We start from the raw sequence: 12,093 nt of genomic DNA on the forward strand, positions 1-12,093 counted from the left end.
TGGTGCCAAGGTGGAGGATTGTGTGCCCTGTGGCTGTGGGGTTCACGGGGAAGACGTGTCCTCGAGCTGAAGAAAATAAAAGTCTTGTTTGGATTTTACATGTGCCTCTGTGTCAGTCTGTGCCAGGTTGGGTGCTATATAGTGCCTTTATCACAATACATAAAAAGAAAATACTATCAATATACAAAATCCTGCTTTATCCAGTTCAGGGTTGCACAAAGTTAGAATCTACTGCAGTAGAAGCAGAGGTAATACAGGAACCAATCTTGAATTATATCCCATTTATTACAGAGCACATATACTCAATAGAAAAATAATTACAATCTGCAGGAAACACACATATACATACAGTACAGAACATAGTTTATATTCAATATATACGATAAAAGAGAAACAAAGTTACAGATAAAGAGTTAGGGTTCCAGGGAATACCTTATTTAATGTCCAAGATGTTAAATTTTAATGAAAAGAAAAGGAAAGAAAAAAGAAGTCTGGAGCCTCTTACCAGCTCTGATGCTTATATGAGCTTGAAAAATATCTTCTGCATGGTGGAGCTTTGTCCTCTTAAGAAGCAGGTTCCCAAATGAAAGCCGACTTCTGGGAAAGTGACTGTTTATATAGCAGGCGTACCGAAAAGAACAGGACTTGCAGAACTGAAGTGGAAGTAACCGTAAGACTCTTCCAAGGGCTTCAACTTCATTCTACAGGAATAAATGAAAACTGAGTAAAGGCCAAGTCAAATCAGATGACTTTTCCAGCAATTTTCAGTTGTAGCTTTCCTTTACATAAACTTAAATTCCAAGGCAGTCAGCAGTGCACTCCTGTCAGTCCAATTGCATAATGTGACACGCCCAGTGACTCACTCCAACTAGCCCACAACCTGCCATCAAACAAAATTACCCTTGTTAGTGTTACATTTTTCTCAAAAAAACATGTAAAAAGTGATGTATTTTTTGGCTTGAAAAATGACATTTTTATTAAATATCATCTTTCTACTGTAAAACATGCAAAACGCTAAAGTACAAATTTAGAAGTATACAAACAATGATGATACAAATAATAATAATAATAATAATAATATGAACAGCACACTGAACATGCAAGAACGCTTGCCCATCAAGTAGTCTAAATATTTGGCCTCAGTCAATCCAAAGAAAATTTATTCAGATTGATACATAATTTGGCTTCACTTAGTATCAGGAGCACAGCGCGAACTTGCTGTACATATTCCTCCTAGGTGCCGGAATGGATGACAAGGTCATCCAGGTAGGTGAGCACTATAGTTATTGTGGGGCAGAATCATTTTATCTACCTGTTATTGAATGAGAAACAATACTGCCAATGGCTGCTGAGGGTGTTGAACACAGTCTTTACCTTGGCAAATTCCGTTAAAGGAATTTGCCAGTACACTTTTGTCATGTTAACTGTGGTCAAATATTAAGTCTTACAGAGTCACTTGAGGAGTTTGTTCACTTGCAGCACTGGATATACATCGAACTGTGAAACCCGATAAAGTCAATGGAAGTTGCTGCAAAAGTGCCAAATACCACCGGGCTTAGGGACCAGGACTATGGGACTAGACCAGGGATGAAACCTTTCCTTAATAACACCAAGATCTAGAATCCTCCTGATCTCAAATTCCACTTCAGCCCTTTTAGCATCCAGGAGACAATATGGGTGTTCTTGGACAATGACCCCCAGGTTCTGTAATGATGTTGTGCACAATCAGGGAATTTCTTCTGCATCGGTCATTCACCACTCCCGAGACAGACAAAATTGCTGCTTCAAGCTGTTTTTGTTGATTGGGTGTCAAATTAGGACCAAAATTAATTGTGTTGTTTCAAGTGAAGTAAGAATGAGGTTGGCCAGATTAGCGACCAGGATCCCTGACCTTCCACAGCTTCAACAGATCCACATTCGTTTGGTTGGACAATGGGTTGGTTGTTTTACCAAACAGTCGACCTACCCCTTCCACTCTTTAAGTTCATAGGGGCCTTGCCAATGCACCAATAATTTTGAATGGTAATGGGAATCAAGACCATGAAACAATCTCCGGACCAATGTTTCTGCAATGGTTTTAATAGCAAGACTGGGCTGACTGCACACGCTCAATATTTTCTAATAGAATTGGCTGAATTTTATCAAATCTGTGGCATAATTGTACATAATAATAAATAATACACTTTATTTATATAACACCTTTGCCATTCTCATACACACACACACTTGAACTGTGCATACATATACATACTGTATATATTTCATTTTGTAAGAAATTCCTGACTGAAATGTTATGTAATGAAACCATTACAATGCAAATTTCACTACTCCCATTATGTCCATCTTCTGGCAGACAATCATTGAAAATACTCTTTTACAGTGACCTTTCACACAGCACACCAGCATAAGGTTCTTAAAAAGCACACAAGAATAAAATGAATGCAAAAAAATAACAAATACAAATGTTTATTGAATCAGTGCATTAATTTTAAAGAATGCTGTATATCTTAGTGTTCTACAAAATTAGACTAAAAAAATAAATAACTGACACTCATGTGACAACTTAAAGAACTAAAGCTTGTTTCCATTTAGAAGAACTGTGTTCTGGCATATGTTACTGATTATGTAACCATCTCATTAAAACCAAGCTAATTGAAGCCATAAACATACTTTTTGAACAACTTTTAAAAAGGCTGCATATTACGATTGAATATGAGCTGCAGTTAATTGATGAGGTAATAATCCTCCTTCACGTTTTACAATGATGAAGTAATAATCTTTTGTTTAGTGCTACACAAATGTTATACAGAACCACAGCAATACATTTTGAAGTGTTATAATGGCAATGTATTTCAGTATTTTTCTTTTTATGCAGCATTATTATGACGCACTCTTGAAAGAGAAATTGCTGAGAAATGTTTTGGGACTTAAAAGTGTATCATAAAATTACTAGAAAGACATGAGACTAGACTGGAGGCCTCTGTGCAGTGTAAATGTATCTTTAATACACTTGATACAACACTACCAATACACAATAAATATTCAAAAGGACCCTTGGAAACCAAGCTACAACATTAACAACTCAAATATTTGACATAACCCTTGAGAGACCAAGATTAAATTGTATAAATGAATATTTAAATGTAAAAACACTAGAACTAATGGTAATTCAGGTATGTAAAATTGATACAGTGTTTACTCCATTACAAAAACTGACTGATAGGCAAAGTTCACTTAGTGGACACGACCCTAACTAACCAAGAGTTACACAAGGACCCTTAGGGGTTCATGGCAGTAAACACAGGACACTATTAGTATGTTGGACTGTTATCATTTCCCAGTGCAGTTATTTTATCATGGATAACTTATTAAAGACCTTTCACCATGTTGCTAGGCTGAAATGGAGAGAGTCCACTATGAACATAGGATGCCTTTGCAGTCAGAAACAATTGACCACTAAAGAGAGGGGTGTTCTCCTTTCGCTCAGCTGCCTAAGATGGCTGTTCTCTGCAATTTAAATCCAATAGCCCAAATTTGTGTTTAGCAGCTCTGAATAAATGTGTGCACCCCTCAAATGAATTTATCTCAGGGGATATTTCCATTCCTTTGTGATGGAATTATAGTATGGAGAATAGGAAATGCACATGCTTGATAAGATAAATCACGATTTATGGTGCTAGAAGTCACTTGCAGTACTTGAGGTATCATAAATGGCACAGAACCCACCAGTTAGACTGAAGTGGTTGATTTTTAGAGCCTGCATGTTTAACTACTGCTACTCATTTTTTCTAAATGAGTCTACTGGTTATGTGCTGTTTTGGGCACTTTTGAAAAAGAAACTTATTGGAAATGAAGGAAGGACAAGGACTGAGCATTTGATAATGTGCTCTTCAGTTTCGACGGTTGCCAGTACTTGATAACACCATGTAACTGCTTCTCCAGTTCTATAATATTTGTATCCTGATCACAACCATCTCTAAGCAGGCATATTGGGGATGGCATCCCCTCCTAACCTAACCCCCTGTGATTTAATGTGCCCCCTAGAATTTTCTAATAAAATGAAAAATATGATTTAATTTTTTCAGAAATTCATCCATCCATATTCTAAATCCGCTTAATCCTGAGCAAGGTCAGGGGGAGCTGGATCTTATCCCAGCAACCACAAGGAGCAAAGCAGGAACAATCCCTGGACAGGGCACCAGTCCGTCACAGGGTGAACACACACACACACCCAACACACACACACGGGCCAATTTCGCATCTCCAGTCCACCTAACCTACATGTCTTTGAACTGTAAGGAGCCCCAGAGGAAAACCAGACATGGCTAAAACATGAAAACCCTTTTTCAGAAATAATGAACAACATTTTGTAACTGTTGGATCCATTATTAAAATGTGAATATTTTCTATTTAACTTGATTATACTTTGTCTGCCATGTTTTTCTGCCCAGCATATAGGGTGCTGTGAACTTAATATAACCTTGAAGTTTGTAAATATTTTCTGCTGTGAGAGTAGTTGAACTGCTTCTTTGTTCTTAAAAGTAGAATTTATTAAATGACCTTGGTCATTAGATAAGCTTAGTTTCTGATTTCCTCTATGAGAGGGAGGATCTTTTCTGTCATGTATAAAATTAACTGCAAGACCTTTGCATCTCGGAGATCTTTTGAAAGATTTATGCTGTACTTGAATCTCCCTTACCTATAATCTGAAAAAAGACTGAATTGCACTGCTTAACCTTGGATTAGTTATTTGCATCCACATAAATCAAACATTTCATTCCAATTTTCCTGTCATGATGAATGAAAAAATGTAGCTTGGTCTTGTGTCATATCTGAAGCTTCTGTATGGGATTTAAAATGCAGCACAAAAGGTGGATTTGTAGCTAGAAACTAATTTTATTTTATTTGTCAGAATGCTGGGCTAAAACCAATCTAAACAATGAAAACAAGAAAATTATTCAAAAGAACCATCTGCAGTCACCATCAAAATGGGTAGATGTGGGGAAAAGAAAAAGGAACAGAGATTTAGGGAAGCATATAGGTGTTACAGATACACATTGTGTCCGAGGATCATTGTGAGAGCAAAAAGACCCAGGGCTGCATGTATAAAACCTTGCTTAGATTTCATACTAAAAGTTTGCTTTTGCTCAAAAGACAAAAATTATAATAATTATATTATTTATATGATTATTAAAAATATACTCTATGTATGCCAAGTTCCTTTTTAAATCTCAGATCATCTTAAATCTCTGTGCCGTGCATGACCTTTAAGCTACTCCTGCCAGTAACCATGTATGGCTTAAAAAATGCCTTTTTTAAATATTCATGATCTAATCACCATATAAATTTGGCCATTTTCCTGAGTGACATCTTTAATACAAACCATGGGAGGACACAGAAAGTCAAATTTCAGTGAATGTGAACTTAAGGTATTACTGATTGAAGTGGAGAACTGCAAAAAACTTACAAATACAAGAGTGGGGATGTGTAACTGCAGCTGAGTAGAGAGAGTAATAGTAATGTGTCTTCATGCAGTGCCCAGACCACCACCAGCACCATGAATCCAGGCTGACATGTGTTGACTGACAAGGTGTTGCAGGCATAAAAAGAATTGATTCAGGCTGTTAAGGCCTTGTGACAAACAATATGAATTAGTGCAGGATGTACTGTATGAGCAGAACTGTGAGATATTAAGAACATTCTTATTGAACTACTGAAATAAAATCATTGTGAAAAGTAAATGTCAGTGTTGCAATACATACAAATCTCTTAACATTCGATGTACAGTACTCTCTTGCTATATCGCGCTTCGACTTTCGCAGCTTCACTCTATCGCGGATTTTATATGTAAGCATATTTAAATATATATTGCGGATTTTTCGCTGGTTCGTGGATTTCAGTGGACAATGGGTCTTTTAATTTCTGGTACATGCTTCCTCAGTTGGTTTGCCCAGTTGATTTCATACAAGGGACACTATTGGCAGATGGCTGAGAAGCTACCCATATCAGAGCACGTATTATGTATTAAATAAAACTCCTCAAATATATTGTGAGCAGGGTGGCTGTTCGCACCCCTAGAGGATACGGACGCTCCTCAAAAAACGCTGACAGACTACCTTCACATTGCTCCCTTCCTTGCTGGGCTTATTTGTGGCTGCTTTGTTGCACGATATGCTTCCCGCATGGTGCTTTGCATACTTAAAAGCCCAAACAGTACCTATTGATTTTTGATTGTTTGCTTTTCTCTCTCTTTCTCTTGCTCTGACATTCTCTGCTCCTGACGGAGGGGGTATAAGCAGGGGGGCTGTTTGCACCCCTAGAGGATATGGACGATCGTCTAAAAAATGCTGAAAGACTACCTTCACATTGCCCCCTTCCTTGCTAGGCTTACTTGCGGCTGCGTTGTCAAGTGATATGTTTCCCGCAGGGTGCTTTGCATACTTAAAAGCTCGAACAGCACCTATCGGTTTTTGATTGTTTGCTTTTCTCTCTCTCTCTCTCTCTGACCTTCATACTTAAAAGTCCAAACAGCACCTATTGATTTTTAGTTGTTTACTTTTCTCTCCCTCTCTCTCTCACTGACATTCTCTGCTCCTGACGCGCACTCCTTTGAAGAGGAAGACATGTTTGCATTCTTTTAATTGTGAGACGGAACTGTGATCTCTGTGTTGTCATGGAGCACGTTTAAACTTTTGAAAAAGAGACAAATGTTTGTTTGCAGTGTTTGAATAAAGTTCCTGTCTCTCTACAACCTCCTGTGTTTCTGTGCAAATCTGTGACCCAAGCGTGACAATATAAAAATAACCATATAAATGTATGGTTTTTACTTCACGGATTTTAACCTTTCGCGGGGGGATCTGGAACCCCCGCGATGGAGGAGGGATCACTGTACAACATCCAAACATATTTGAATTGTCATTGCATTGATGTGTTGAGGGATAGGTTCTGGGTCATCCATATGCTCATCTTGGCCTGTCTCTGATGGCAAAGACAGTCTGTGTGTCTGACCTATGTTGTGCAGTACTGCACAAGCTATCATAATGCGGCAAACCTTTATGTGGCCTTACAGCAACTGTACAGCTAAAACACTGCCATCTATTTTTTAATGACCCAAGGTCGATTCTGTTGTGACAGTGTGCAGAAGTGCCTCTCATTATATCTCTTCATTCATGGTGTTTGCGGGATGGAGAGTGGTGTGAGAAGTCAGACTTTGAGGGGGTACATTTTTGTGGCCCTGAAGCATGAACTGGTAAGGGGACCCCTTTGCAACCAGCAACAAGGTTTGGTTAACCACTGTTATCTTGTTCAGATTTTGATTACAATTACTGTACTGGATTATCTCACATGTCAAAGTCACTGTTGTGAGTAAAAATGTCCTATGCTTTATAGTTTCTGAGTTAAGGGAGTGATGAAAATTAAGGAAATGTTATACGCATGCATTATGCATCCTAGAATGACAAAATAAAACTTAGAAAAGACCACAGTCAATACTTTTTTTTAATTTCAGACACCTATAAGAAATAAAATATAAATAAAAATTTACCAAAATGTTGCCCTTTATAATGACCACAAGCAACAAAATATTCTTTCATTTTTTTGATTATGGCTAGCCTAAGATAACTAAAAAGAAAAATGTAATTTCTGTCATAAATGTTAATAGTGTTTTAAATTACTTAGAAATATTTTAGATTGAACATATTTAGAATGAATCATCCTTAATTTCAACATTTTTTGGTTTATGGCTAGCCTACATGATACTTTTATAACCTTTTAATTTTTATTTTAACTGTTATTTTTTATTGAAATACACTACATCATTAATATTAATTTAAAAAAAAAAAATTCTCATACAGTAGACACCCAAAATTGAATCAATGTGGGCTAAAGTCGCTTCTGCAGCCCTGGAAGCTTAAGCTTCATTAGCTTCATAATAGATCTGCCCCTGCCCTATCACCTGTAAGAAAGATTATACAAGTTGTTTGTAACATACTAAGCTTAACTGCACTCCTACTCACCAAGAAGACAACCATTACCCACAGCATGACACTGACGTTTGTTTCCCACACTATTATCCGCCACCTTGCAACAATGTTAATCAGACACATTTGAGCATCACATATTAGTTGTATATTAATTGAATGAAAGTGCGCTCTGTTTACAAAATCAAATAAATTCTATGATGGTGCCTTTATCGCCACATGTCTGCAGTCAATTGCACCTATTAGATTAAGAATATAAAAATTGCTGCTAATTGCCTTTTGATATTGGCTTGCTCACATTGACAGAAAGAATATTGCATGTATCTTGGTAGCCTTTGTGGAACGACCCCAGGACACAGACAGGAGGACATGTTTCGAAGACCACCACACGTTTATTTACAGTTTCTATTTACAATTAAAGTGCACACACAAACCCCCAAACTCCCCCAAAGTCTTGGCCAACGCCACACTATGCCTCACTCTTCAGGCCGCCTCCTTCTCTTCCCTCCAGACTTCATCTTTCTCCTCACCCGACTCCAGCCTTGAATGAAGGGAGGCAGCCCCTTTTATAAGCACCCAGATGTGCTCCAGGTGTGCTCCGGCAATCTCCCACCGACATGCCCCAGTGTGGCGGAAGTGCCGGCTGCATCCCCGGAAGCACTCCAGGTGTCCCTGCTCTTCTTCCCCCCAGCACTTCCTGGTGTGGCGGAAGTGCTGAGGTCCAGGGCTTTCCAGGCATTGGGACGCCCCCTGGCAGAGACCATGGGCCCCTACAGGGTTGAGCTTCATAGCTCTGTACCCGTGGCCCCCAAAGGAACCAGGGCGGTCGCCCCCTCGTGGTCTTCCTGGGCGTCCCGGCTGGGTACCACCCCCAGCTGCATGCCACACCTTCTAACTGTACCAGCCCATATGGACAGCATGACACAGCTCAGACATTACTGCAGTATTATTGACTGACCTGCCAGTTCACACTGAAAAGCAAATGTCTTCAGGTACTACTTTAAATGGTGGTACTTCAAGTAAGTATGATTGTTAAAATCTGTAATAGAATGAGATGGTGTGATTTCTGCATGATGGTCCAATTCAGCACACAACTCCAAGAAAATGGCTGTAAGAAGGCTAAATTGACTTTTAAACCAGTCATCATCATGAGCCAAAAAATTAGTGCCATCCCTGAAAATTAACACTGGTGAGATCCTCCAAAAGTGCTAATGCTGCTATTACCAGTTATGTTGTACAAAACACTGAACACCTTTTTTATAGGCAACATAAATAGGCTACACACATTATGCAATTAATATTAAGCCTATGCATTAGGCGCTATTACCAACATTAAAGACAGCAGTGTTGAGTGAACATGTCAGTTAGCTATGATAAGATAGTGAACATTGGAATTCCACTGATGCATCACTGAAATGTGCAATGACACAAGATTTTCTGGTTACTTAATTGTCCTGCTGCCTGGAGTTGCTAAAATACCAAAAAGTCTCTCTAGGAGTTATGGATGGTCAAAGTTTACCATAACATTAAGCTAATTTTCACATTAACTTACTGCTTTATAAATCACGATTTTTGCATAAGAAATGTTCTATGCACGTTTTTGAGTATAAGCACTTTTTATACATTGCTTTTCTTTAAACAAAGATAACTAATTGAAAACAGTTCGTCACAAAATATTAGAAGAAAGGAGAGAGACCTGTTAAAAACCTCTTGTTCGAAAATGATCAATGTTTTTTTAAGCAGAAAGACCTATCTGCAAAGCATAAATACTTTCAAAAAGCACACAAAAAGCCAAATGTAGCAAAGTGTGCCCATAAGCAACACAAAATAAACGATGTCAGTCTGAAATCCACAAAACTTAAAAATCAGAAAATCTCACTACTCTCACTACTCAAAGCATTTTACATAGAGAGTTTGGAGCCACTTCAACAACCACCAATGTGCAGCATGCACCTGAATGATGTAACGGCAGCCATTATTGTGCCAGTACACTCATCACACATTAACTGATGAAGGGGTGAGGGAGATAGCCAATTAGAGACAGGGGACAATTAGGGGGTCAAAATGACTAGGTTATGGTAGGCAATTTAGGCAATTGCTTTTTCATTTGAACTGTCATCACCAGACAATGCTACTGCTTGCCTAATTCAGCTACCCTCACCAGTATGTTCAAAAATACTTTCTGACCCACTCACCCATTGTTTCCATGTCGTGGGCTGCTAATCATAACAGTCAGAAAGAAGTGGAGGTCAAAACTGCAACAGCAAAACAAAACCAGCAAACAACTATCAAAAGGACAAGACGGAATCGAGAGTCAAAGTCAAAAGGAGTTTGTAACCAGGATTCAAAATCCTACTGCTAGGGCCAACTTAAAAAAGAAACTAACACTAAGAAATGCAAGGAATCATTGTATCTGTCAGGGATAAAGAATAGTGCAATTACTTAGATATTTTTGTTTTCAATACCTGTGATGTCATCAACATGGCAACCGTGGTCATGTGACCAGAAACAAAACAGTCAGTCAGTCATTTTCCAACCTGCTATATCCTAACACAGGTTCACGGGGGTCTGCACAGCATAGAAATAAAGGAAAACAAAACATAGAATGGTAAAGAACCCATACTTTTTCAATTCAAAACAAAATGTGAAACTCACATTATAAATAATAATGTCTGTATGCATACAAATCCCAAAATAAGTAAAATTATACTTTAAACTTTACCTATATTCCAATAGGGTGTTCAATATTGATAGCATTTTAATTTTCGCTGTTAATGCCAGACTGTTTCTGTAAACTCTGCTGGCCTAACCAAATTCACCGAGCTGTGGCATTCTGTTACTGATGCCAGTGCTCCTTAAAAATGACAGCACACTATCAATGAGAATATGTGCCAGAATGGGGCTGAAGGCGCAGTTGGACACTTGGATAATGATGAGACAGAACTACAGCAGCTATTCTGCTTGGTGACTCAGATAGCATTTCAATGGGCAGAATAAGTGGCGTGCTTGTTCACTTATGGCTGTTAATGCAGAGTGACATATTTCGGGAGAGTCACATGGAAGTAACACATTCAACTATAGTTTAATGATGTTTGTAAAAACTATATTGCCTCAAACACAAAGAAAAAAATTCAGCAAATGGACAAATAAACAACTCTTCCTAACACATCAAAAGGCACTGGAAGCCATGCCAAGTGTTCCGATTGCCATGATACATTCTTTAACATCCGGTGTTTCCATGGCTATGTGTGAGTATTTATTATCAATAATGACAAAAATTTTTACAAATCACAGAAACGCCATGTGTTGAATGTGCAATGCCCAGCTTATGGAGCTTCCTTTTGAAAGAGATCTAATCTGTAGCCAACTGTGTGTAACTGAGTAGAAAGAGAATTTCCTAAGCAGATTTAGTGCTGACTCTTGTCATCTTCAGTCTTTCTAAAATCAAAATACCCTGTTTATTCCTGTATTGTATAAGCACCATTGTCTATGGATGATGATTAAAATGATTAGACATTTAGTCAGACGCACATGTTCCAATGATTTTTACAAATGGGGTGCTGATAAAGTAGTATTGTGAGTTGTGACTGTTGCACATTGTGATTGTGGCACAGTATGCTATCAGCCCCATGTGTGGTGTTTTTTATCTGTAGTTATAGGAGTGGTAAGCTGACATTATACATTTTAAAGATTCTGTTCTCAATATCCTGGAGTATTTACTGAACCACATTTGACTTTGTCTGGTATATTACTGTATTGATCAATTATCTATCATGTCTATCATCTCGTTTCTCAAACTGGCTTACCTTTCCCAGTTAAGACCCAGAGTCCATCCATTTGAATTGTTCCGACAACCGCCCTGACTCTGACGACTAAAAAAAGTTGGCTTTTTACAAGGCACAATTGATGTCAAGTAGAAAATGAATCCTTAAAACAAGAGGCATTTCAAGCCTTAACAATTTTATTATGGCACAGAGTGTGACTGACATTAAGACTATTTGCAGCAGCCAGAATATATTTTGATGGTCGTTGAATCTTCACACTAACCTGCAAAGAAAGCTAAATACCTATAAACCAAGCATGGGACATAGTAATCAGTACTCATGTAGCGTTT

Source organism: Erpetoichthys calabaricus, chromosome 11, assembly GCF_900747795.2.
Source record: "Erpetoichthys calabaricus chromosome 11, fErpCal1.3, whole genome shotgun sequence".
Lineage (NCBI taxonomy): Eukaryota > Metazoa > Chordata > Cladistia > Polypteriformes > Polypteridae > Erpetoichthys > Erpetoichthys calabaricus.